The following is a 24933-nucleotide window of genomic DNA, read 5'->3' as shown; positions in this document are numbered from 1 at the left end:
TTCTCATGCAGGGTGAGCTCAAATTCACAAAATCTTTGGAACTAAATTCTAATCCGTAACTCCATTTTAAAGGCTTTGATTTCTCTAAATCCACATCATATTTTTCAGCCCATTCCACTAGTTTCTCATAAGTCTGCCTTGCACGATTTGTGACATTCCTGCACATGGAATTCTTCTTCATAGTACGTATCCAATCTCTCCAGCAAGTGTTCCCTCAATTAATTCATTTAATTCTAATTTTAATCTGGGCACATTCACAGTCCTGTCTCTCTCTGGGATCTCTTCTGTTCTGCCACTATTGTATACCATATCTGTGGCTCCACTCAGACTGTCCAATCACTCAGTCTGAGAATCCTTGAAAACTGTTGTTTTTTCCCTGTGTCATGTTCTGCGGTGTATTACAAGGGCCTCTTATAATCTGTTCTGGTGTGGACATGTGTGTAACTGGGGTTCCTGGAGGACATGTCACATCTGTTATTGGACCTGTTCGATCTAACATTTGGTTGGGCTGTGCAATCCACATAGGGGTCAAAGCTGGAAAAGACCTAGCTAATCTTTCCATTTCTGAATTAGTTGACTATACTGATCTTTGTGTATTGGATGGCAAAACCCCTGCAGACACAGGGATTGGGGTCTGGGGGCTACTCCCAGTATTACCTGGAGCATACAGTGGAACAACTGGACCTATGGTTAAGGGGGACTGTCAGTGCTTCAGGTCCTGTCAGATTTGTCTGTTTCTGCTAAACCATCATCCCTACACACTGACCTGTTAATACTGTACTAAAAGTCTGTCCCGACTGATTCGGGGCAAACTTTGGGGTTGTCAATACCAGAGAATTCATGGGCATTGTCTGTCTCTGATTAAACATTTGCACAGGTACCGTCACATTAGGCATTGATTCCATCAGAATCATTTTTGTACTTGCAATTACCTCATTCACAACTGGCTTATAATTTGCTGTGCTATATTAACAACAGGAACTTCTGAATAAATTGTAGGTACCTGTATCATTGAACTGACAGGTGTACTCAGGACTACCTGAATCGGACTCTGTGAAACTGGACCTGTGGACACACGTGGGGCTACACTCTGAACTACTCTCTTAACTGAATGATATCGCTGAGAATGATTGATTAAAAACTGATTTATAAACTCTTCTTCTGAGGCACTGTCATGTGCAGCTCTCTTTTTACCTTCATCTGCCGTCTGCTCTGTCTTGTCTGCCTGCTTCTTTTTCGCTTTAGGTTTTGTACTACCATCCCCTTTTTCTGTTATGGCTGGAAACATTCTCACCCCATCTAATGTTTCTTTTCTCCACATTTTCTGTTCCTCATCCCATCTAGCTTCCACTAATGTCTTCTCTGCTCTCCCCATCCTGTTCTGAAATTTTTCTGTTTCATTTTGTCTCGCAACAAGTTCCCAAATAGCAAGAGCTTCAAATTGTGCGAGTCTTGGAGGAGGCTTTAATTCCCACAATACTCTCCTCAAATTTTCAAAAATTCTCAAATTAAAGGTTCTGTAACATGGAAAAGCCATTGAGCCCTCTGTCTCTGTGATCTTACACCACTCTTTAACCAACATGCTGAAACTCTTGTCTCTGCCACTTTCATATGCTGGTGTTCATTCAGGTGCTGTCTGCACACCCTCCACAACTGGAATAAACACATTTCCGCTCAGCGCACTACTTAAAGCATTGAAAAATTTCATTTTTATACTAACTTCGATCATTAATATGAATTTCAATGAAACCAGGAAGTAGATTCAGTCCCACAGTTCTCTTGCGAGCTGTTCTTAACTAGTGGCAATGGAGCACTGTCCAACAATATGTGCACAGCTTCTCACTAACCGACCTATCTCAGCGCGGAACCAATGACGTCACACTCACTTCACTCAGCAGCTACAAGTTGCTTCGCAACTGTCTCTTATACAAATCATGCATACATTAAATGCGAATACTGCGAGCACTAGAAAAAAACAAAAACCTGTCTTCTAACTACAGGTAGGACTCAAACGCTTTTAAAGCTCTACCGCTTACACATCCGACTATGGCTTTCGCAATTACACAAGTAAGGCTTGACCAGCAAATCTCACCCTAGTTGATACGGATCCCCCACGTGCACTCAGGATTTACCTAATACCAACCAACAACCCAAACTCACTCACGGAAAACTGCTGGTGTTGTCAATAGCGCCTCATGACCGATACCCCAATACAGATAATAAACAAACCAAGTGTCTTCATGTACTTGTGCGTTACTCCAGAGTCTTAGGCCGCAACAGACCCGTAAACAACAACAACCATCATGGAGATTTTGTGAGCACAAAGCACCACAATCACTTTGAGTACAATGACTCCAAAACCTCATACCATCACACTTCACCGCACTTTATAGCAAAATGCATCACAAGTGCAAATCCCTACTTACACAACCATTGTACACTTGTAACACAATGCTGAGACTTCATCAGCCTCTCAAACTAACCATAGAACAACTCTATTACCAAATTTGTTACCCTTAACACTCATCAAATAGATGGTTCCCCTCCTCATGAGATTGAACGGTCCTCTGCTACCAGCATCTGCTGGCCCGTTTTCCCTTACCCTTTGCAGGGTTCAAAAAATGCTTCCTTTTCCTCAGGTCAATAGATATTTTTGCTCAGTGACAAGTGTGGTAACCATTTACAATCAATTCAACCTAATCAACAAATTTAAACACCATGACCCATGCGGTCACGGAGGAATACTCCAATCAATGGAAGTTTCAAACTTTTTTTTATAATCACAAAGCCAAAGTCAGATCAACACCATAGGCTGACCAAATCTATGCAACAAGTTTAATCTACTCAACATCAACACCATTAGACATTCAAGAAGAATAATGCACATTAATAAAGCAATCACTTGTGATACAGAGATGTTTCAGCTCAGACAGTCAATTCATTATTCAAGACAATTTGCAAAGATTCAGAATTCAGAGATTGGGACATAGGATCTCCCTATCTACTAACCAACTCAGGACAAAAATGTGTGGGAGCGAGTTACACATGCGGACAAAAGTCAAAAAGAACCAAAAAAATAATTTAGAAAACATCTATCTTGAGCTAATTAAACCAGCAAAGAGAAATAAAAGACAGGTGTCAGCATGCTAACTTTACTCTGAAAATCAGGTCAGGGGAAAATAACATTTGCATTAGAATATATCTTTCCTAGGCTCAGGATTCAATTCAGTTTCGTCAGCAAAGCATGTAGATCATCAGCAAAGTCAGATAGAAGCACCATTGGGGGATAGTGGAGAACACGGGCTGCGCATGGAAATCCGGAAATGTCCCAGGGGACAAGTTAACAGATCAAGATTCAAGAGGGGACTGCCACTGAAACTTACAAGTCCTTCCTGATTAGAAATACTCAAAATAATTTGATTGGTCCATTTGATGAATCCACATTATGCAAAAGGGGCACTGTCCAATAAAAAAGTTGAATCAGAAACATCAGGAATCTCTTCCAGGGTTGATGTGAAATCATCTCTCCTTTCCGTGTGACCCCAATAGTTTAACAATTTGTACATCACTTGTTGCAATCTTTCCCATGGCAGAAGATGGTTTACTCCTTTATCATGGGGACAGGCCAGTTAAACAATAGTACTACTCTGCTTTCAGTCATCATGTTCCAACGTTGTAACATTCAAGGGCACTGCAGTGTAAAATTTGCACATACTACAATAGGACTCTTCACTAGTTGTGTAAAACAACCTAGAGGAAAGATTCACGTTTGAGAGAAAGAAATGATTAAGCATTTCACTGCTGCTGTAAATATGAAGACTTCAGGCCTGGTTATGCTAACACAGGAAAGACAATACATTTATATTGTATTCAGCATTAATAATATATCATCAATCCGTGCAAAAACATTTTATTAATAACAGCAATCTGTGTTAAAGCATCACATTAAGTACGGCAAAGATGTGTATTTATTTTTCTGCACACATATAACTTTAAACTAATCATAAATCATAATAAATCATATTCATCTCTACTAATAATAATAAATTCTAATGATTACAATCGTTTTCAACATTGTTCTAAATCATAGTAGCACTTTGTCAGTTCTTGTAGGCACAACATCTGCCATGGTAGGAACACTGGCCCTCATTACGACTTCGGCCGCCTTTTTGCCAGTGCTATCGGTCTTAAGACCGCCCTATTACGACTGATTTCAGAATTCCACCTGCAATTGGGTGGAATTCTGACACCAGTCGTGCTGGCGGTGAAGAGGCGGTTCCACCGCTGGCATCGCCATGCCAAAGGCCATATTGTGACCCGTAATACAGAGTGGTGGTGTCCTGATGGCAGGGCACTGCCGGCAGTGGAATCACCGCGACCCGTTACCTCTCAGACAACCTCTTCGACGGATGAGGTAAGTGTATCATCCAACAGGGGAAGGTATGTGTGCGTGAGGGCATGTGTGAATGTCGTGAATGCGGGGGGGTTTGTGGGTGCGTGTCTGCATGTGTGCATGATTGTTTGTGGATGGGGTGAGTGGTGTGTGAGTGTTTGTGGATTAGGTGTGGGGAGTGTGTGTGTGTAAGTGGATTGGGGTGACTGCATGTGTACGGGTGTGAGTGATTGAGTACGTGAGTGCGACTGAGAGGATGGAAGGGGTTAGTGCATGTATGCGGTGCAGGGGGTAGTGAATGTATGTATGCACTGGAGAAATAGGGCGTGACTGTATGTATGCGCTGGAGGGGGGAGTGAATCTGTGCATGAGTGCGGTGTTTGTGTATGTATGTTAGTGCAAATGGGGGTGTATGACGTGAGTGCGTGGGTGGATAGGGGTGTGTTTGTGTGTGGGAGTATGTGGATGCATGTGTGGGGTATGTGGACAAGTGTGCAGGAGTACACTGGTGACAGAAATGCAAATTCCTGTCGCTGGGATGGAAGACCGCCAGCTTTTTCTGGTGGTGCGACTGCCAGAGAAATGCTGGCGGTCTTCCATGTCGTAATAAGACTAGAGGTATTACGCTGTCCGCCGGGCAAGGGGTGCTCACCTCCAGCCCGGCAGATCGCAGAGTAGCGGCAGGATGGGCGGAGTATCGGCAGTTTGGCTTAGGCCAAACCGCAAAACTTGTAATTTGACAATCTTCACCACCGGCCCTGACAGTCTTCGGACAGCCAGGGTCATAATGAGGGCCAATGTCTGCCATTAATATAAATGTCTATACTCTTAAAATACGTGTTAGTGCAGCTTTCTCTAGGTTAGACTTTTAAACATGAATATAAATGATATTGAATGCTGACTCCTGGTGCAATAAAAGCATTACTAAAGTGTACGTTCCAACAAGGGCAGCCTTCCCTGTACAGTTCTTGCCACTGATTATGTCACCTCTGAAGCCAGATGTTGCTTAGGCAGTGTTATGGCACCTGCCAATTCTCCATTTCTCAGAAAAGGTTTAAGTTCACTTCTGGGGCATAGGGTATCTACTGGATATTATCCTAGTAACTGAGGGGGAAACGCCACAGTGTCGTTAAGGAGAAGGCCGAGGTTCATTTTGTTGATGAATCCTATAATGAGCATATCCCCAGGACCCAAAGATATGCTGCTTGGAGAAGATTTTTAGTTCCAATTCAGATTTTCTTGGCTAAGGAGAATAAGAACTATATAGCAGGATGATGACTCAAAAGCTGATCCTCTCCTGCCAGCTTACAATACAGATAGCAGCATCTATTTTGATTTAAAAATGCCAGTGGCCTAGATACTTCATCAGAATGGGCATTTCCTACCCCTGCTTTGGAGGCGGTTACATCTTTTACAGCTATCGTTCAGAAGGGGTGGAAAAGTAGGAATCCACTTTGTCTTCTGTGGAAGTGACCTTTACCTTGCTGACAGAAATTCTGCAATCTTGACAGCTACTCGAGGGCTCTTGCTACTGTTTAATGAGGCTCTTTTACACCCTATTATGATTGCAAGGGATAAACCCTTTTCATACCTGGTAGCTTACAGGCCGATCACCAGGGACCATAGGCCTGCTCCAAGTGATCTGCACTTTTGTTCTCCCAAATGACACTGGAGAGTCCACTTCATCTTTGAAGGAGAACCCTAATAACTTTCATACAACTTCCCTGGACAGGGTATGAACATAGATGGTACGACACCAGATAAAATCTAAATTGCTGAGGATTCACAAAAGATCAGGACGAGAAACTGCACAAGTATGACTGTTTGGCGGGCTGGTCAGTGATGGTTGGGCCACAGAGGGATTAGGTGAGCCTTCCAGGTCTGACTAACATGAGACCCAAAGAGAACAGGACTCAAGAAAAGATGGGCATGTACAAGGGAATTTAAGAAGCGTCAGTAATAGTGGACATTTGCCTCAGAACTGCTTAGTGGTATGGTTCTTCCATTATAGGTTGACCATTGTTGTTTGCCATTTTTGCTTCTTTGTTGTTAATTCCCACTCTCCTTGTTTCCTCTCCTCCTACAGTTTTGTGGGATGATTACCAAGTTCTTCAACTCTACTCCACTGCTTTAAGAACATACCTGTTCTCCATTCTTGGTATCCTACTGGCTCAATATCTTCAACACACCAGAAAACCATTTTCTCTGGCCTCCAGGTTCTCTGAGTTACAGGAGGGATTCCCGGTACTTCCTGGTTCATTATCAGTATACTTCTGGCAAGACCTGGTAAGTCCTTGTCTGGTGTCCTCCACATAAAATAGCTGAATGTGTGTCTCCCACTAAAATTTCTCATCCACTTAGGCCTTACGTATCCTTTTGGTGAAGTGGGCAAGTTTATGCCTTTGATCTGAGAAGAGAGAATTACCTCAGAACCATTAATCCCACCAGTTAGAAGTCCCTTAACAGTACTTCTCTCTCAAACGCTCTCCCTCATTCTCCCCACCATACAGTGCCAGCTTCTGAGTTCAATCCAAGATTGTGGCCATGCTATCACTGAGCGTGGAGGCTTGGGGAATGCAGGAGCTTCATCCATTAAGACCACATTTTTAAAATGTGGATTACAAGTAGCGACTTAGGTTGGAAGATTTTTCCTCCAGCAGCCTTGCCACTGTCATCAGCTACTTAGGCTATGCTTATGCCTTTTGGGGACTGGAGGAACTTACAACTGTCAGCCCATCAGACCATATGAAGAAACTATTTTCTGTCTTGGGGAGTAATGGCCTAGATGCATCAATACAGATCATGGATTGTGGTGCTAACTCAGCAGACACCTTTGCCCGATATATGGGTAAGGTTGTCATGCTGCATCAGCACGCATGGGTGAGTTACACTGGATGTTCAGGGGATGGCTAGGCGGCTAAGCTTGTGGGCATGCCCTTTGAATGGTAAGTTGCTGTCTGAAGAGAAAGCTGTCTCCTCCTTGGAACGTTTCAAGAACATCAGGGCTACGGCTCGCATGCTGGGACTAGGGTTCCTGCAGAGTAATTTCAGGAATAGTACCTGACGAAGTTTTGTGGTTATTCTACAGATGTGCTATCCAATCATCTCAGCCCATCGACACACTACAACAATTAAAGTTCTTCTTTGATAGCAGGAGAGGATCGAGAGGACACCATCAGTAGCAGCAGCAGATCCACTGCCTACCACCCTTGCAGTGTCTGTGGCTGCCAAATTTCCTTTGTTCCTCTGCCTCACATCACCTTCTGTTTGTCACCTGCGAGAGGTGATCAAAACTGATGTGGAATCCAGTGGATCTGTTCAGGTTATGCCCTTCCTATCATCCTTCTTGATCACTTCACTTCCTTCAGGGTTTGCACACCAGTGCACGCCTCAATTCTGTAGGTCAAAGCTGGTCAAAGAGGCCACAGAAGTGGTCTGTCTGAAAGAGAGGGGCATAGTAATTTTCTCCTTTTACTTCACATTTCTCAAGAATGTTGTGTCGTGAGGTGTATCTTGGCCCGCCGCCTTCTGAACCTGTTCACTTAACAAGTTCAAGAATCGGTACCTTAGTCAGGTCATGTTCACTATGAACTAGGGAGATTATATGGTGTCCCTGGACATCCAGGATACACATATTCTGATTCTCACCACCCACAGTTGCTACTTGAGATTCACAATGTGGTCTTAACACTTTCAGTTTTTGGTTCTCCCATTCTGACTGAAGACTGCCATACATCTTCACAAAGGTTCTGGAAGTCATGGTGGTTTTGCTGGGAGGCTAAGAGCTCATGTATTCGAGTATTGATCAACTGGCTGGTGAAGGCACAATCCCAAACACTGGTCTACAAATATCACTAGCAGACAATGGCTCTTCTCCATGGCCAGGGCTTTACCGTCAACATCCAGAAGCCTTAACTCACTAAACAGACTGACTTTTGTTGAGGCTGTGCTGAACAGAATCCACACAAATGCCTTTCTTTCTCCTCAAAGGATTGTTGATATTGAGGTGATGATTCTGATGTGTCTGTCTCAAGCTTGGATCCCAGTTCACAAGCTTTGCTCCTGCTGTGCCTCATCCAGCCTGAAGGTGCCAAAAGCCAGGTTTCAAATGAGATCCCTCCAAAAGTGTCCTAGGAGGAACTGACCGCAACACCAGGTGGTCTCTTGGCTAAGGTGTTGCTTTTCCAGTCAGTGCAGTAGGATCTGCAGTGGTGGATGTACTCCTCCAACCTTCTGAGGGCTCGTCCATTCAGTTTTCCAAATTATCAAGCTACCATGGTCACGCATGCCTCCTTTTAGGGGTAGGCTGTTCATCTGGGCAACCTGACTGCATGTGATCTATGGTCTGTGTCGAGCAGTGCCTGCAAACAATTGTGTTTGAGCTGACAGCAGTCAAACTTGGCCTAAAGGCCATTCTTCCTTCCATCTAAGGGGACAACACCCATATTCTGCTGGACAACACCAATATTGTCCAAATCTCATTTATTACTGCATATTTAATTAAAACCATTTAAAAAATACCATAATAAAACATGAGAAATCGCTGCATGGGCACATTCTCTCATGCATTAAAATTAAAAGATACTTGTGGTTGATTGCGTGATATTTCTTAGATGCCTTATGAATGCAGTTTTTTGCAGCCAGGTTAAAGACCCTGACAAATTGTACATTGTCTTATGTTTTCCCCATTACAGCATTTTAGAACGTCTTGATGACATGTTCACACAACCAACTGTTAAATGACTTGCGTAGTAAAAGTTGACATTCTGGGAGAAGTGCTAGACATATATAGATGATGTTCATGATGGTTTCTTGTGCTGTTGACGCCACCTGCATGTTTTACCATTACCTGTGACTAACCATTTTGGGCACACTTCTAGATTGGGAAGGCCTCCTAAAAGTTGACTCATGAGTTTCATCTTCATTAATTTGGAATAACAGGTACCCAAATATGAATGTTATGCCAAGGCATGATAAGAGTTTATAACAATCCATGCATGTAATTGCTTTGCAAGGGAATTGTTGTCTTCAAGACATGATAGCTTCCAAATGTTGCTGGTAATGTGCTTCTTAAAGACTGCAAAAAAAAGGTTGGTTCCAGAGATTGCAAGTTCCTTATACATTTCAATAATTAATCTTTGTAAGTTACATTCTATGAGCTACCAGATAATTCTAACCAGAGCAGATGGTGAAGCAAGCCCTTCCCTAAAGTGTTTTACAAAGGCACCTTGTCTGTTTTATGAGGTCTAATATACTGGCTCCTTTGAATAATGGATAGATGATTGCTCCTCGCCATGCGTCAGTCTTCAAGCTGTTTGCAAGTCTATAATTAAATATCAGGGATAGGTGGTCCACTCAATTTGGTTAGTTTGTTTAAAAGAGGGCTTGCGGCAGGCCATTTGGCCCAGGGACACCCTCAGTTTTGCTTCTTTGGATCAGCTTTTCTCTTTGAATTTTTTTATCTTGTATGTACTGATCCACCCTAGGCAAACCAGAGGAAGGTGAATTGCCTTAATTCAAAGTTGTACCTTTGTCCAATGAAGAAGTGGCATGAATGGTAAGGTTCTATGCCCAGACTGTCTGACTGGTGTTGGCATTATTTGCAGTATATTTACCAAAATTCTCTCAAGTTTTTGTCCTTACTATCACAAGAGTTTTTCCCACAAACAGTAGTTAAATTCCTTTCTCTCATACCTTATTACTGTCTTATAATCTTGCAACTTGAAGTAGGTTTAGTGGACTTATTCTTATAACTCCTTGTTTACAGTTTATCTTATACTTCAGCTGTCCATTATATCAACAAGTAAGTCGGTGTGGATCGTGGATCCTCTGTTGGATGGTAATTCACCTGTATGTAAGAGTGCAGCAATGTGAAGTGTTCCCAGTAGCACCCCATCTTGCAGGCTCCTTCAATATAAAAGCATATACTCTTAGTCATCTCATGCTGTAAAAACATGAGCGGGAGCTACACCTGAGGTGGCGGATGCAGTCTTCTCCAAAGAATAAAAGTGTCCTCAATCTTGTGACCAAGACTTGGAACTGTTGATGCTATCAGGTTCAGCTGGTCTCAAGGCCTGTTGTATGCATTTCCACAATCCCTCTTTTGGTCCACAGTACTGTGGAAAGTACAGGAGGATTGGGTTCAAGTATATTTGATCTCTCCAAACTTGGCAAGGAGAATTTTTTATGCCAACCTATTGGCATCTGGCTGTTCGAAACTGAGCAAGGATGATTGAGTATGCCAATTCGTAGACCCTGTAATGGGAGGTGAAAACAAGTGTCCAACATGGGTCAGAGGTATGTTGGAATTTTACACCAGCACAATGAATCATTAGGTTCTCGAACTGGAAATGAGCAAACACCAAAAAGAACCCTCTGAACTGATGTCATTACATATAGAAGACTCCTGCAGCAGAGGGGGCACATAAGTGCTATAAAAAAAACAAACCTAGTTGACTACAACTTCCAGAATCCCAGGCAAACAATGTCTGATAATAAGACCAACTGTCAGTCAGACCCATTAACAACACTGAGAGCACAAAGGCACAAATAAATCACGATGAGGCTAAGCATTTAGCCACCCCTTCCCCTATCATACTGAGCTAATCAGCTCTTGTAGCACAACTGTCAGGTCCTCGACCCCAATCCCCACACATTATGTCTGCACGTGAGACATTGAATGGGGCCAGCAAGATTCCTTTTACATTTATGATGTGACAACAGACATTATCTTGGCGTCAGGAAGCCTGCCACCAAATCCATTTACACAGATCATTAAGACAACTTTCGGTAGTAGGGTGAACCAGAAAGCATTAACCCTTTACATCTCACCTATTCGTTGTTTTGAGTTTTGCACTCTCCTTTGCACAGCAGTGTTCGTGGGTCGTTGGAGTTAAAGGCTGTGTTGTGGATTACACTAGCACAAAACAAGAGCTTGATTACAGTAAGGGGCTGTTGCTTGCAACATTCTGATGTATTTGGGTATATTCATTACATCCTTGAATAGCAAGTTTGCAATGACCAATGCTTGTTAAATGTCTCATTTATTGTAACCAATGCTTGTTGGTTATGCTCATTGTATTCCACCTCCTCCAACTGTAACTGCCAAAACATTTGCTCTTCACAACACGATCTGCATTGAACATGCATCACAATCAGGAGGATGATTACTCATTTCCTTAACAAGCAATCAACTGCCAAAAGGCACATGTGCACATTTGATTATCTAAGGATGCTTGGGAGTCTGAGCCCTTGCTTGGCTTCGTGCCTATTGCTCTGCTCACTTGTTTCCATTCAAGTCAAGTTCCTTGTCCTCCAGCCTGCCTCCAGGTGACTTAAAGTGCAAGTCAAGTTCCTTGTTCTCCAGTCTGCCTCCAGTCGAGTTCCAGTGTTCTAGTGTTCCTCCGTTCAGCTTCAAGTCATGTTCCAGCATTACTCGTCCTCTGGTGATCCTCACTCTCTGGTCAGCTTCCTGTGGAGTCCCAGGTCTCCTCTTCCATCTTCTGCTGATGATCCCGTATTTACTGTAAACTAGAGAAAATAAGAAAGGTGAAAAAACCCAGTTTGGAATCTTCTGAAATTTTCAAGCAAGTAACTTAATTTCAAGGTAAATAAAGATTAATCACTTAAAAAGAAACAAAATGGAGCTCTGTCTTTTAAATAATTTATGACATTAAGAACTAGCGTGATTTATCATTTGGGTGGGAATCCAAGATACCGCTGAACAGACATTAAGGAAAGACATATTTCCTGTAGCAAGCGCTCTCCTGAGAATTAGGAAATTGGAAATAGAGCAAGTTTATCAAAACTATTATTGGCAAGAGATTACGCCAGAACACAAAAAAGCCCTTTAGTCAAGTTGATCGTGTTTGAGTTTGGACATTACTTCAGAGACTCTGAAAGTATTGTAAAAAGAGGAAGAGACTTGTTTAGTCTTATAGAAACATTTGCACAATGTGTTAACAATAACTGACATTATGCAATGTACAATGGTTTATGCAAGTTCAATGTATTATTTAAGTATATTTTTAGAAATCAGAAGTCCTGATGCCCAACACAACATGCAGTCCAGGGTCCAGCAGTACGATTCTGCAGTCCACAAAGCAGAAGCTGGTATTTTCTCTTTTTCTCTTCCCAAAACACGCTTCCCCTTGCAGAGGTGCGAGAGGGCAATGTACTCTTCATTACGGTCACGTTAGTCCTCACAAGGATTGGGGAATTGTCATTGCCCCATCGGAACGCCTGGAATTCAGGTGAGTGGCTTGCACTGAACAGGCTGCCTGGCAGCTCTATCTGTGTTTATGTGTCTTCTTGACCAAACTTTCCTGTTTAAATCACAAGTGGCACATTTCTTTCTGTTATTCCCATTCCTTTTATTATTGCTTAGTGGGAGTTGAATCTTGCTTTGATTTGAGCGGTTCCCTAGCATGAATTCTTACTTTAAAAACAGTTCTGTTGATGGTGAACTTCAGGGAATATCAGTACATCTCCCCTTCACAATTCTCTTCCTGGATAAGTTGGTCCTTCACACCTGTCCATTCTTCTTTCCCAAAGTAGCTTCTGCATATCATAAAAGCCAGTATGTTGAACTGTCATCTTTTTTCCCTTGCCTGCATCAACCACGGAGGAGGAACGTCTGCCTTGGGTGGTGTGTGGTATTATAGTATACGGACTGGACAAATATGGACTGCACAAAACAGGTCAAGGTTGACGACCTGGTCTTTAGGCTTCATTAGAACTCAAAAGGTCATGGTGGTGACCAAACACACCTTTTTAAGTCAAATTACTGTGAGTATCAAGATTTGCTCTAACCTGACCATGTAAGGCCTTCCTCCTCATTCAGCCAGTGCTGGGGCTACTTCCAGATCATTTTCCAGAGGTGCCCTGGTTACTGACACCTGCTGGGGACCTATGTTGTCATGCTTGCATACTCTTGCTAAGTACACCTGCCTCACATCTAAAACCTTCAATGAGGGACATTTTGCCTCGGCTGCATCGCACGCATGATTTAGTTGGGTTCCTGGTATTACTCAATTCCACCTTCCAAGAATGTACTGCTTTGAGGCTCATTCACGAGGTGTGGAATCAGTAGGAATAAGAACCCATCCAATTAAAATGTTTCTTACCCTTGGTAAGAACATTTTAAAAAGTTTTAATGTTTTCTTGTACTTACTTTGGAAACATTGGCCCTCATTATGGCATTGGCAGCCTTTTCGGAAGACCACTGTGGTGATGGCCGCCAACAGACCGCCGCGTAGGCAGCAATCCGCCTGCCAGATTATGACACTGAAACACAAAACCAACAGAAATCAGCCACAACAATTCCGCCAGGCCCAACAGAGGCGAAAAACAGTCGGACCCACCACCCTCTCCGCTACGCCTGCAACACACCATGAATCACCACAGCGGACACTCAACAGTGATCAGCCATTGGCAGTGTGGACCATCGCGGTCGATTTGGCCACTTCACACCAGCAGAAGCCAAAATTTGCCAGATTGCAAAAACCCACACCTGACACATATATACACACTGTAAACACCCACCAACAGCACTATAATACAACCCCCCACAACCCACAAGTCTTTGCAAACTTGACAATTCTGCTACACGTTGCCAGCACATAGATTGACAGAACTGTGCATACACCACAACCACCTATATAACCGTCATGCATTACACACCACATACCATACCTCAACACCTAACACCTTCTGCACAACACACACAATACACAATAGGCATATCCCCACAAAAGAACCCCTGTTTCACTGATAAAGGAGTTGCGGGTGATGATGGAAGAAATCTTCAGGGTAGAGCCACAGCTAGTTGGTGCACAGGTCCAGCAGATATCCATTGACAGGAAGATGGAGCTATGGCGGAGGATCGTGGACAAGGTGAACTCCATGGGAACCTATCCACGCACAAGGGAGGACATTCGAAAGAGGTAGAATGACCTACGGGGGAAGGTGCTTGCAGAGGCCTCCAGGCACCAAGTTGCCATAATGAAGAGTGGAGGTGGACACCCACTTTCTCCCCCACAGTTGGCAGCATGGGAGGAGAAAGTCTTGGCTATCCACCATCCAGAGGGCCTCACTGGAATCACTCAAGGGCTGGACACTGGTAAGTCACCATTACCTCCTCAACACCATTGACACCTGCATGGCATGTCACCCCCCTCACCCTGACTCCCTTCACCCCACTCCATCCCATACAGAGAACCACCCCCATAGCCACCCTCAACAGTGTACCCCTGCATGCCCTACCAACTGCACGCACACCCCTCCCAGCTCTGCATGCACACACAACAGTAATCCATGGGCAGCATGTAACACTACCAATCTCACAACCCATCACCATACACTAACCAAAGGCGGAAGGACAACACCCATCCCATAGGGAAAGCCAGAAATGCTGAATAAGTAACTGACAATGACTGTAACAAATCTTATACATGTACACAGGTACCCCAGCCAATGTCAGCGGTGAGCATGTGCCACAGCAACTCAGTCCTCCACCACAAGAAGACCTCAGTGATGACAGCAACTCTGAATGTCTCGATTTGGATGATCTCCCCGGCCCATCTGGAACCACTGGTCAGTCGGACACCACAGCCAACACCCAGTCCACCACAGGCCCCCCCCCATCGGACTCCGATACCACAGCAGCCAAACAACGTCCCTAAACCTCTGTAACCAGGACTCAAAATTCAACAGTGTGCCCACCTGTACAGGGACCTGAGTCAACACCACACAGGTGAGATGATGAAAGTCCTGGTGTCAGTGGGAGTGGGCACACAGTTCAGGGGACACAGGCACAGGGGGCAAGGACCAGTGGGAGGTTCGCAGTGCGCCGAGGGGAGGCCCAACCCAGGGAACCGACTGCCCAGGAGACACTCACACATGTCCTGGGAGCCTACCGGAAATCCCAGGATAGGATGGCCAGGTGATTACCATCTTGCAGGAGGACCAGCAGCTGCAGGGGGAACACTACCAGGAGGTCATGCAGCAGTTGTAGGGCTTGAATTCCAACGTGGCCTCCACTGAAGGGGTGCTGGGCGACATGGCAAACATTATGCGTGAGTACACAATACACCAGTAGACGCCTCCCACTATACCACTAGACAGTGTACTCACCAGCCTTCCACATCTGCTGCAGCTAGTAGACAGGAGGACCTGCCACAAGATTCACAGGCCACCAGCACCCCTCTCTCTGCAGTATAAGAACCACCCCACAAACATTCCCTGCGACCCAGACAGACACCAGAGACTGTAGCCAAGACCCAAACCACTGCCAGGAATTGAGCCCCTCCTGAATGTCTCCTTTGTATGGCACTGAGACACCTTGTTCAGTTTGGACTGCCATTGCTCCTTTTCCTATGGCTCCATGGATACTGGACCTGTGCTACAAACCAACTGGGCCACTACACTAAAGTTTTCGTCCACCATCACCCACTCTATTGCACCATACCTTCCTTTTTGTCACTTCAATAAACACACTTGAATAGAACTGAGGTTGTTGTGCTTTAATTACAACAATATGCAATGTCTTGACCTGTATTATCCTGTGCAAATGTCATGTAAAGTGTGAATCCATTCAATGGATAGTCATTTTGGGGTACACATAACCAATGTGAGAGCATGCCACAAGTCACCATCCAGCAAACGGTGTGAAAGCAGTCTGTAGTCATCACATTAGTTCACATTTATGACTACACCAACATCTGCAAAAAGGGAAACCATTAGGGACAGTCAATTGAGAAGCAAAGGAAGTAGAGCAACATGAGCCCCTGTAACACAACAGCCTACATTCAGCTGGTCACTTCTACTCAGTAATTTGCACAGCAATTGACTCATAACACCATAAGTGAGGAGAAACAACTAATTTCAGGCCCTCACACAAGATACCACAGTATTAGCTATGCCATACTGTCAGCATGCCATTCCCTCCTGTGGACCATCTAGTCAGGGAAATTGAAGTCACAGATTGGTTGTGTAAACACATTGTAAGTCACATGACATTCCTAACAACAAATGCTATGTACTTTATGGGACGAGGACACAGTTTATAGTGGGCATGTATTTGAGTAAGCTAAACTACTGACACATAGCATGGGCTGAATAAAATTGTACAATATCACCATAAGACTGGCACGACTGACCACAGATGGAACAGTGTCGGGTCACTTAATGCACACAGTGGTGCTTGGCACAACACAGCTGCCACACAGCACTTAAGTGTAATGCAGGTATGAACAGAAGTACAGTCTTACCTGAGTGTCATTGGAAGTACTGTTGCATCAGATGTGTCATGTTTTTCACATCCTCCTCCTCCCCATCCTCATCACTGTCTTCAGTGTCTTTTGCTGCCATAGGTGCATTGTCTCCCCCTCCTCCTGCAGGAATGGCACATGGCATCTGTGGGCCAAATTGTGCAGCATGCAGCATGCAGCAGACCACAACTATCTGGCAGACTTTCCCAGGGACGTAGAGTAGGGATCCACCAGATACATGCTGGCACTAGAACCTGGCTTTTAGTATCCCAAAAGTCCTTTCAATTACCCTTCTGGTACGACCACATGCTTCATTGTATTGATTTTCTGGCCCTGTCCTCGAATTCCTCACTGGTGTCAACAGCCAGTGTAGGTTTGGGTAGCCGGAGTCACCTGGAAGTAGTGTGAGATACACATTACTCATGTACAATAGCACAGAGTACAACTTCAGGTAGCATACAGTGACATACATTGGGTGAAACCTCAAGCTCACCTATGAGTCACACTGTCTCTCTCTGTTGTTGTGCCATCACCTGTGGGAGCTGCTATTCCTCAATACACAGGCATCATGCACAGATCCAGGAAACTTGGCAGTAACATGGGAGATGTATTGATCTGCAAGGCACACCATCTGGACATTTACTGAATGGTAACTCTTCCTATTTCTGTAGACCGGCTCATTTGTCCTGGGAGGGACCAAGGCAATATGGGTCCCGTCAATGGCCCCAATCACATGTGGTATGTGTCCCATGGTGTAGCATGCAGCCTTCACAGTGGGCAATTCATCACTGTGGGGGAATGAGATATAGCTGCTCGTGTGTTTCTGCAAGGAGGCCAAAACACTACTCAGCACATGTGAAAACATTGGCTGTGACATTCCTGCAGCCAAGCCCACAGTCACCTGGAAAGAACTACTGGCCAGGAAGTGGAGCACTGGCAGCACCTGTACTGCAGGGGGTATTGCTGTAGTGCTACGAATAGCAGGAAACAAATCTGGCTCCAATTGTTGATGCAGTTCAGTAATTGTGGCCCTGTCCAGACGATAGGTCATAATAAAGTGCTGTTCCTCCAGTATAGCCAAGTCGACTAACGGTCTGTACACAGGTGCTTGCCTCCTCCGCAGTGGTTGGTATATAATTAAACCAAACATCAGAAGTGTGTGACTACAGGAAGGATGGACATACAATATCATAGTACACAGAGCAGTCAGATCCAATTTACGCAAACAATGATTGGAATTTGCATTGGTGTCCTCTAAATGCAAACGGACTTCCTCAAAAATACCAATACTTTTCATTAGCCATTCTGTCTCACAGATGTAGTCGGAGTCGTGTGTTGTGATTAGTAGTATCCCATTTGAAATGTTCTGTCAACTACTCATCTGCAAGCAGTGCACTAGTATGAGATCTAATTTGAGTGCCAGAGTCTACAACCAAGCCAAAGTATGTGGCAGACTGGAAGTGCCTTGGTGTCTACAATCGGTACCTATGACGTACATTAAATTGACCGCCATCAGTACCACCATCAGGAAATGACAACCGCCTGTCCTGTATGCCGGGATAGGTGGAAGTGACCTCACTCTGCCGGCATTTGGCGTCATGGCGGTAGGCGGTCTGCACCACTGTGCAACTCCTCATTGGTTAAAATGGAAGTCAATGGAGCACAGGAACCAATGATGATCACCGCCAGCGGTGACGGTGTTCACCAGTGCAGACATGCTCGCCATTTTCTCTATCCCACTTCATTTGATTCCTGGCTCTCAACACATCAACACATCCCCTCCATGTGCCGCTGTATCCTGTGTCTGGAACCTGCAATGACCCGTGCTACAGGGAATAGGGCCCAAGCCTTCACCTCTGAGGAACTCAAGTCCTACCCTTGTTTGGACAGTTGTATGGGCCTCCAGAGCAACAGGTGAGCCCCTTTTGGGTACTTTGGATGCAACCTGGCTGTATGTAGATGTATGTGTGTGCTGCCGGTGTGTCATTTGGGGAGTGTATTTTTGCTGCATGCAATGTGTACACAGAGGTACGAGTAATGCGTGAGGTTGATGTGGGATCTATGCAGTATGTAAGCCATTGTTGTAACAGAATGTAGTGTGGAGTTCATGGTGTCCTTTCGTCTGTGTTTCCTATGCAGGTCAGCACCCATTAGAACAAAGGGCTATGGCGTGCCATCGCCAAGGACGTGCAGGCCCTGGGGTTACATATCCGGCAGAGCACCTACTGCAGAAAGAGGTTGGAGGCCCTGCGATCCTGGGCCCGGAAGATCACAGAGGCCCAGCTGGGGAAGTCCTCCCAACGAGGGAGGGGTGCCTATCGGACCCTGACCCCACTAATGGCCCGCATACTGGTGGTGGCCAATCCGGAGTTGGATGGGCGCTTGAGGGCAGCACAGCAGCCACAAGGGGGTGAGTACACACTGTGTGGAATTCTTTCTTGATGCCTGCCATGTTGTATGGGTGCAAAGTTCTAGTCAGTGTATGGCCCAATATGCCAATTTAGCTAATATTGTAGAGTCCTGCTTAGCAATGTAGAGTGGTATGTACATTTGGTATTGGCAAGTAGCTGGCATACCATGGGAGATATGGGTAATTGAGTCCCAGTAGGTGTACAGATGGTAGTGTTTGACTTCATTTCTGCTGCTGTTCCCAGGCAATGGCTTAGTATTGTGGTTCATACTGCACAGTGTTAGTCCCAGTGAGTCATTGTGATGTGAAAGCCATATGTGCTGTTGTTGCTGAAATTGACCTGGTGTTCCCTTTGTTTCTCCCCACCCTCTCTCCTTTTCTCATCCGGTCCTTGTGTGCATCAGCATCATCTGGCAAAGCAGCAGGGGCACCAGCGAGTGGGGGAGCTGCAGCCCACAGTACCCAAGAGGCTGAGTCCACCGATGCTGAGGGGACCAGTGGGGTGGAGGGTGAGGGAAGCACCACGGGGGGACAGGAGCAGATACTACTGACTCTGATTCCTCCTCCGATGTAAGCTCCCTGGTGGTGGCGGACCCCTCTGGGACCACCACAGCTACATCATCTTCTGCCACCCCTATACCAGCACCGCTCTCCCAGTAGCCCCCCACCCAGTTGCCCATGCCAGCTCACCCAGGAGGGTGGCCGTCTCCTTTGCCCCTGGCACGTCAGGTCCTGCCCCAGTCAGCCCTGCTGCCCTCACTGAGGAGGCTATTGACCTCCTGAGATCCATCTCCATAGGGCAGTCAATCATAGTGAATGCCATCCAAGGATTGGCATCCAAGATGCAGCAATGCAATGCTTACCTGGAGGGATATTTACGGTGGCTTGGCTGGCCTACAGAGATCGTTTCAGGCTCCAGCCTCCTCTTTGACGGCAGCCAGTGTCCCTGGTTCTTCCATCCCCCATCCTTCTACCTGTTCCCAGTCCCAAAGCTCTCTTTCCCCACACATCCCAAGCACACAATCAGACCAGCATGCACCCAAAACAACAGACAGGACTCACAAAGACAAGCACAGGCACCACAGATCACACCACGAGCACACACACAGCCAACACCCAGAAGCACACACAACAACAGCCACTGCCGCCACTGTCTCCACTGTCTTCCCTGGCTCCTCCTTCCTCACAGTCACATCAGCACTCACACCTGCAAGCACTGCATCCTCAGTCACAGATCCTGCCACCTGTACAGCTTTGCCCACAATCACCACAACAGCAGACACGCAGACTAGCACCCCATTCACCACATGCGCAGTCACCACCACCACCATCACAACCACATGCAGCACACCCACCTCACTTGCAGACACTACCACAACATACATGCACATGACCTCTTTGTCCTCTCTCACCCTGATTGCCCACCCCCTCCAAAAACACATAAACACTCCCACTCTGACACTCAACAGCCATCCTCCTCACACATGTACAGTGTACATGCACCTGCAACCCAGTCCAGCACACCTACTCTTCCTACAGCCACTCCCAAACCTGCTCCCTCCGACTGCCCCATTGTACCTAAGAAACTTTTCCTTGCCCGCCTTTCCCTCTTCTCTCCTCCTCCCCCACCCTGTCACATCCGTAAGAAGAAGGTCCTGCTCCCCCAGCACAGTAGCTCCAGTTCTCAGACTTTTCATGACCCCTCTGGTGTTGCCCATGTCCCTCCCCCTGCAGCAAAAGCTCCCACTAAGGGGCACAAGACTTCCACTCAGACCCCCGCTCCAAGCCCCTAAACAGAAGAGCAAAGGCCCGCCCCCTCCCAAACCTAATAACCCTCCTCCCAATGTGGTACTGAAAATTCTGGACCCGTGTTATAAACATCGTCGTATCACAACGATTTTGGTATCAGCAGACCGGGAATGATTAGAATAGTATGCACAAGCATTGTATTCATATTCGGGTAACGAAATCACCCGAATATCAGAGTTTCCGTCCTGAACCCTCGTGTTCCATTTAAACGATAGCCATTTTGTGATTGCCCTCACATAGGCCAATGTCTAATGCTGAAAACAAGTCTGAAGGACACGTACACCTTTGCTGACTCCTCTGTGACCTGGGCAAGCTGACTCCACTGCCTGAAGCCAAACCTGTTCGGCCAGTTTCTTTCCCAGTGGCCGAATGAGATTAGTATCAAGGCACAACACATCATAAACCTTTCATCACACACAAACCATGCCTAATCTTACACACACCTGTCCCTGTTTCTTTCTTTATGACTTGCTTTACAAGGAGGAGGTGCCCGTTTATATTGGGGGTCCGTCGATATCTGATGAAAGTACTAAGCCTTGCCGGGTAATTGATTGAGAGCTGGACAAACTGAAATATGGGCTTGTCATCATAAGCCTGCTATTTCTTTGTAGTGAAAATATGTGAATGGTCAACTGTAATCCTGTTAAAACCCCAAAGGCTACTCACATGTTGCCTCTCTAGCTTTTCTCATTTGTTTAGGAATGTGACTGGTACAGCCCCCTTGCATGCCTAGGGCATAATAAATGATATAAAAGGTCTGAGCTAAGACCATTTCTGGAGACTGCCTCTTTCAGTTGCTATAGGTCAGCTTCTGGGAGACGTAGTCTCACTCATTTGAGTTTAATAAAGATGTCTTTTCATATTTCAGCTTCTTTGCCAAGTTCTTTGTTATATTACCCTGAGAATGAAAATCTCTAGTACTACAAATGGCGCAGCCAACGCGGGGCTCATCAGAAAAGTGACTTTCTGTGGGAGTGATCTTGTCAGGAGACTGAAATCTACTGAGGAGGACAGAACAGGATTCTACCAAGAAGGTACTCTGTGCGCAGGGATTCTGGAGATTCTTTGATTATGAAGCCCAGTATATTTCTGATCTTCCTGATTTTGATCCTCCACATGATGTCACCCCTGACTGAGAACCTTTTTGGCGTAAGTAAAAAAAAAATAAAAAAAAAAAAAAGACTGTTAGGTCATTTAGAACTTGGCAATTAGAATTTGGACAACTATTTGTTTGGTATAGCTTTGATAGGTTTGTATAGGTTTGTATACGTGAATTGCAATTTGTGTAGGCAGGTAATGAAGAGACTTTTTCTCCATCTGCTTTAGTTGAAGTATAAGTGGGTCGCTCCCAGTCCTTAGTTCTTTGGTCCTTTGGTTCTTAGTTTTTGGTTCTTGGTTCTTAGTATTGGTCCTTAGTTTTATTTGAAGATTGCAATTTTCAAAAACCGAGGGTCTCGTACATTTGCGAGTGTATCGATAGAGATAGCCCCTTGAAGTTTGAAGCTCGGTTAGTGAGCGAAGATGCCTAATCGTAGCAAATTTGGTACTTGGTTTGGTTTTTGGTGGCAGCAGGGATTCCCGATTGGAGGATTCATGTCTGATACCTCCGATCGGAACTCCAACTTATGAGTTCTATTTTAAACACGGCGTGGGCCCCATCACGTTTAATAAAGTATGGGTCCGCTATTCTTGGAAATAAATGTCTGTGAGGCTGTTTTTGCAGTTTTTTGGAACACTATTGAGAAAAGTTTTCTTTTCTCTTGTAAATATGACTTACAACTAGGATCTGCAAACGGTTCTGTAAGTAAATTGCGACGGCGCTATTTATGAAAAATGGCTAAAGCGCGCTGTATTGTGTGTCCTGAGTGTTTTCTGTTTATATCTGAAATGAGCTCAATGTGTGTTTGTGGGTCTTCTTGATGTTTTCAGTTTGTTAAGTAAAATGTTGGTTAATTAATATTATGTAGAAACTTAGAAAAAATCCAGAAATGAACCATGTGATGTGCTAACATAGCTATATGTTGCTCTTTAATTTATAGAATGAGCAATTGTGCACATATACAAAACTGCCGTTAAATGCTTAATAAATTAGAAAACACATTCAATAGATATAAATAGGGCCCCAAAAAAAAAAAACGAAATTATCTATTTTTGCAAAAAAATAAATAAATTTACAGCATTTTTCTTAGATGCATTGTATTAGATGTTCACAGGCAAACTTTTCAGCTGCAGTATATTTGAAAGGAATGTTCAATTCAGCCAGCACTTTCCCAGTTAAACACGGGTGGAATTTTGCATAACCTTCCTTTTAAATGAAAGTGGCGCAAAAATGTGACGCATTTCAAGTTAGGCTTATGCGCTTAGGCTTGTGAGTTAATGTATCCCAAATAATAGGCAAGGGATGCAGCTTGCTTTTATATGTGGAATTATCACAAAAAAAAAAGAATAATTGTTTTTTTTTTTTATTAATTATGGAAAAATTATTTAAAAAATAAGTGCCTTTCAAAATCGTTTTTTAATATTTATAAAACTTAATACCTATACTATGACCTCCTAGCATTAAAATTTAATTTAAATTATGTTGCACCGCTAAAATGACATTTGTATGTGCAATTTTCCCTTGGCGCAGGAGCAAACAAGCTCATTTCTATAAAGTATAAGTTAATATTTTCAATGGCTGACTCATGGATTGTGTAATAGACATTCTGGTAATGCATATTATGCAAGAAAATTGTAGGATATTGATTTTTAATGCCTAAAATATCAAAGTCGATTTTGGGCAAAAGCACTGTTTAAACTGCATTTTCTTTCATTCAGAGTACTTTTTAAAGTGTCTCAGGCTTCAGTAAATGCATACATTTAGGTTTGATATATATTTGCAGGTTGTGCCTTCTTATGATTCAATGAGTCAATGTGCCAGTACAAAGGCTTGTTTTAATATCGAGGTTGAAGGTTCTAACTTCAGCTGGGCCTACTGAGACGTTCATTCATTCGAGGTTGATGAAATATGTACCATTGCATGGGATTGCAACAAGCATTTATTCTAACAACTGGTATGTGTGTTATTAAGGTTTGTGAATTATTCACAGTAAATGTAGTTTAATAATCTGGAAATAAAGATAATTTTTTTTAGCGCCTAAAAAGGAAAAATTATTTTGTTTTAAAATAGAGTGAATTATTGCAGGTTAGAAGGAAAATAGGAAGGCCTACTGTCTTTGACAGATTCAGAGTGGCAGAAGCTAGGAGAGCTACAGAGGCTGGCTCAAGTCACGCTGCTGAGATGCTATCTTTAGTTTTCCCATAAACAATGGAGGAGGCTGTCATGTTGACACTTGTGACCTTTTAAATTAGGGCCTTGTCTCTGTGAAATGTGCCAGTACAAAGGCTTGTTTTAATATCGAGGTTGAAGGTTCTAACTTCAGCTGGGCCTACTGAGACGTTCATTCATTCGAGGTTGATGAAATATGTACCATTGCATGGGATTGCAACAAGCATTTATTCTAACAACTGGTATGTGTGTTATTAAGGTTTGTGAATTATTCACAGTAAATGTAGTTTAATAATCTGGAAATAAAGATAATTTTTTTTAGCGCCTAAAAAGGAAAAATTATTTTGTTTTAAAATAGAGTGAATTATTGCAGGTTAGAAGGAAAATAGGAAGGCCTACTGTCTTTGACAGATTCAGAGTGGCAGAAGCTAGGAGAGCTACAGAGGCTGGCTCAAGTCACGCTGCTGAGATGCTATCTTTAGTTTTCCCATAAACAATGGAGGAGGCTGTCATGTTGACACTTGTGACCTTTTAAATTAGGGCCTTGTCTCTGTGAAATGCAGAATTACCCTACAGGCCTCTAAAAGTGGGATTTCTGGTTTCTCCAGAAGAACATCAATACAATTAAAGAACTTAATTCCAAAGGGAAAATATAAAAAAAAGGGGTTTCTTCGAAAGTCCCAACATCATGTTAAATGCTCTGCAGAACTGATACATTTGTGTCTCCGCTCTAAAAAAATAAAATGATGCCTGCTTGTTGCTTTTATTTGACAGAAAACGAAGT

Source organism: Pleurodeles waltl, chromosome 6, assembly GCF_031143425.1.
Source record: "Pleurodeles waltl isolate 20211129_DDA chromosome 6, aPleWal1.hap1.20221129, whole genome shotgun sequence".
Taxonomy (NCBI): Eukaryota; Metazoa; Chordata; class Amphibia; order Caudata; family Salamandridae; genus Pleurodeles; species Pleurodeles waltl.
The sequence above is the reverse complement of the archived record's forward strand: the minus strand, read 5'-3'. Positions refer to the sequence as shown.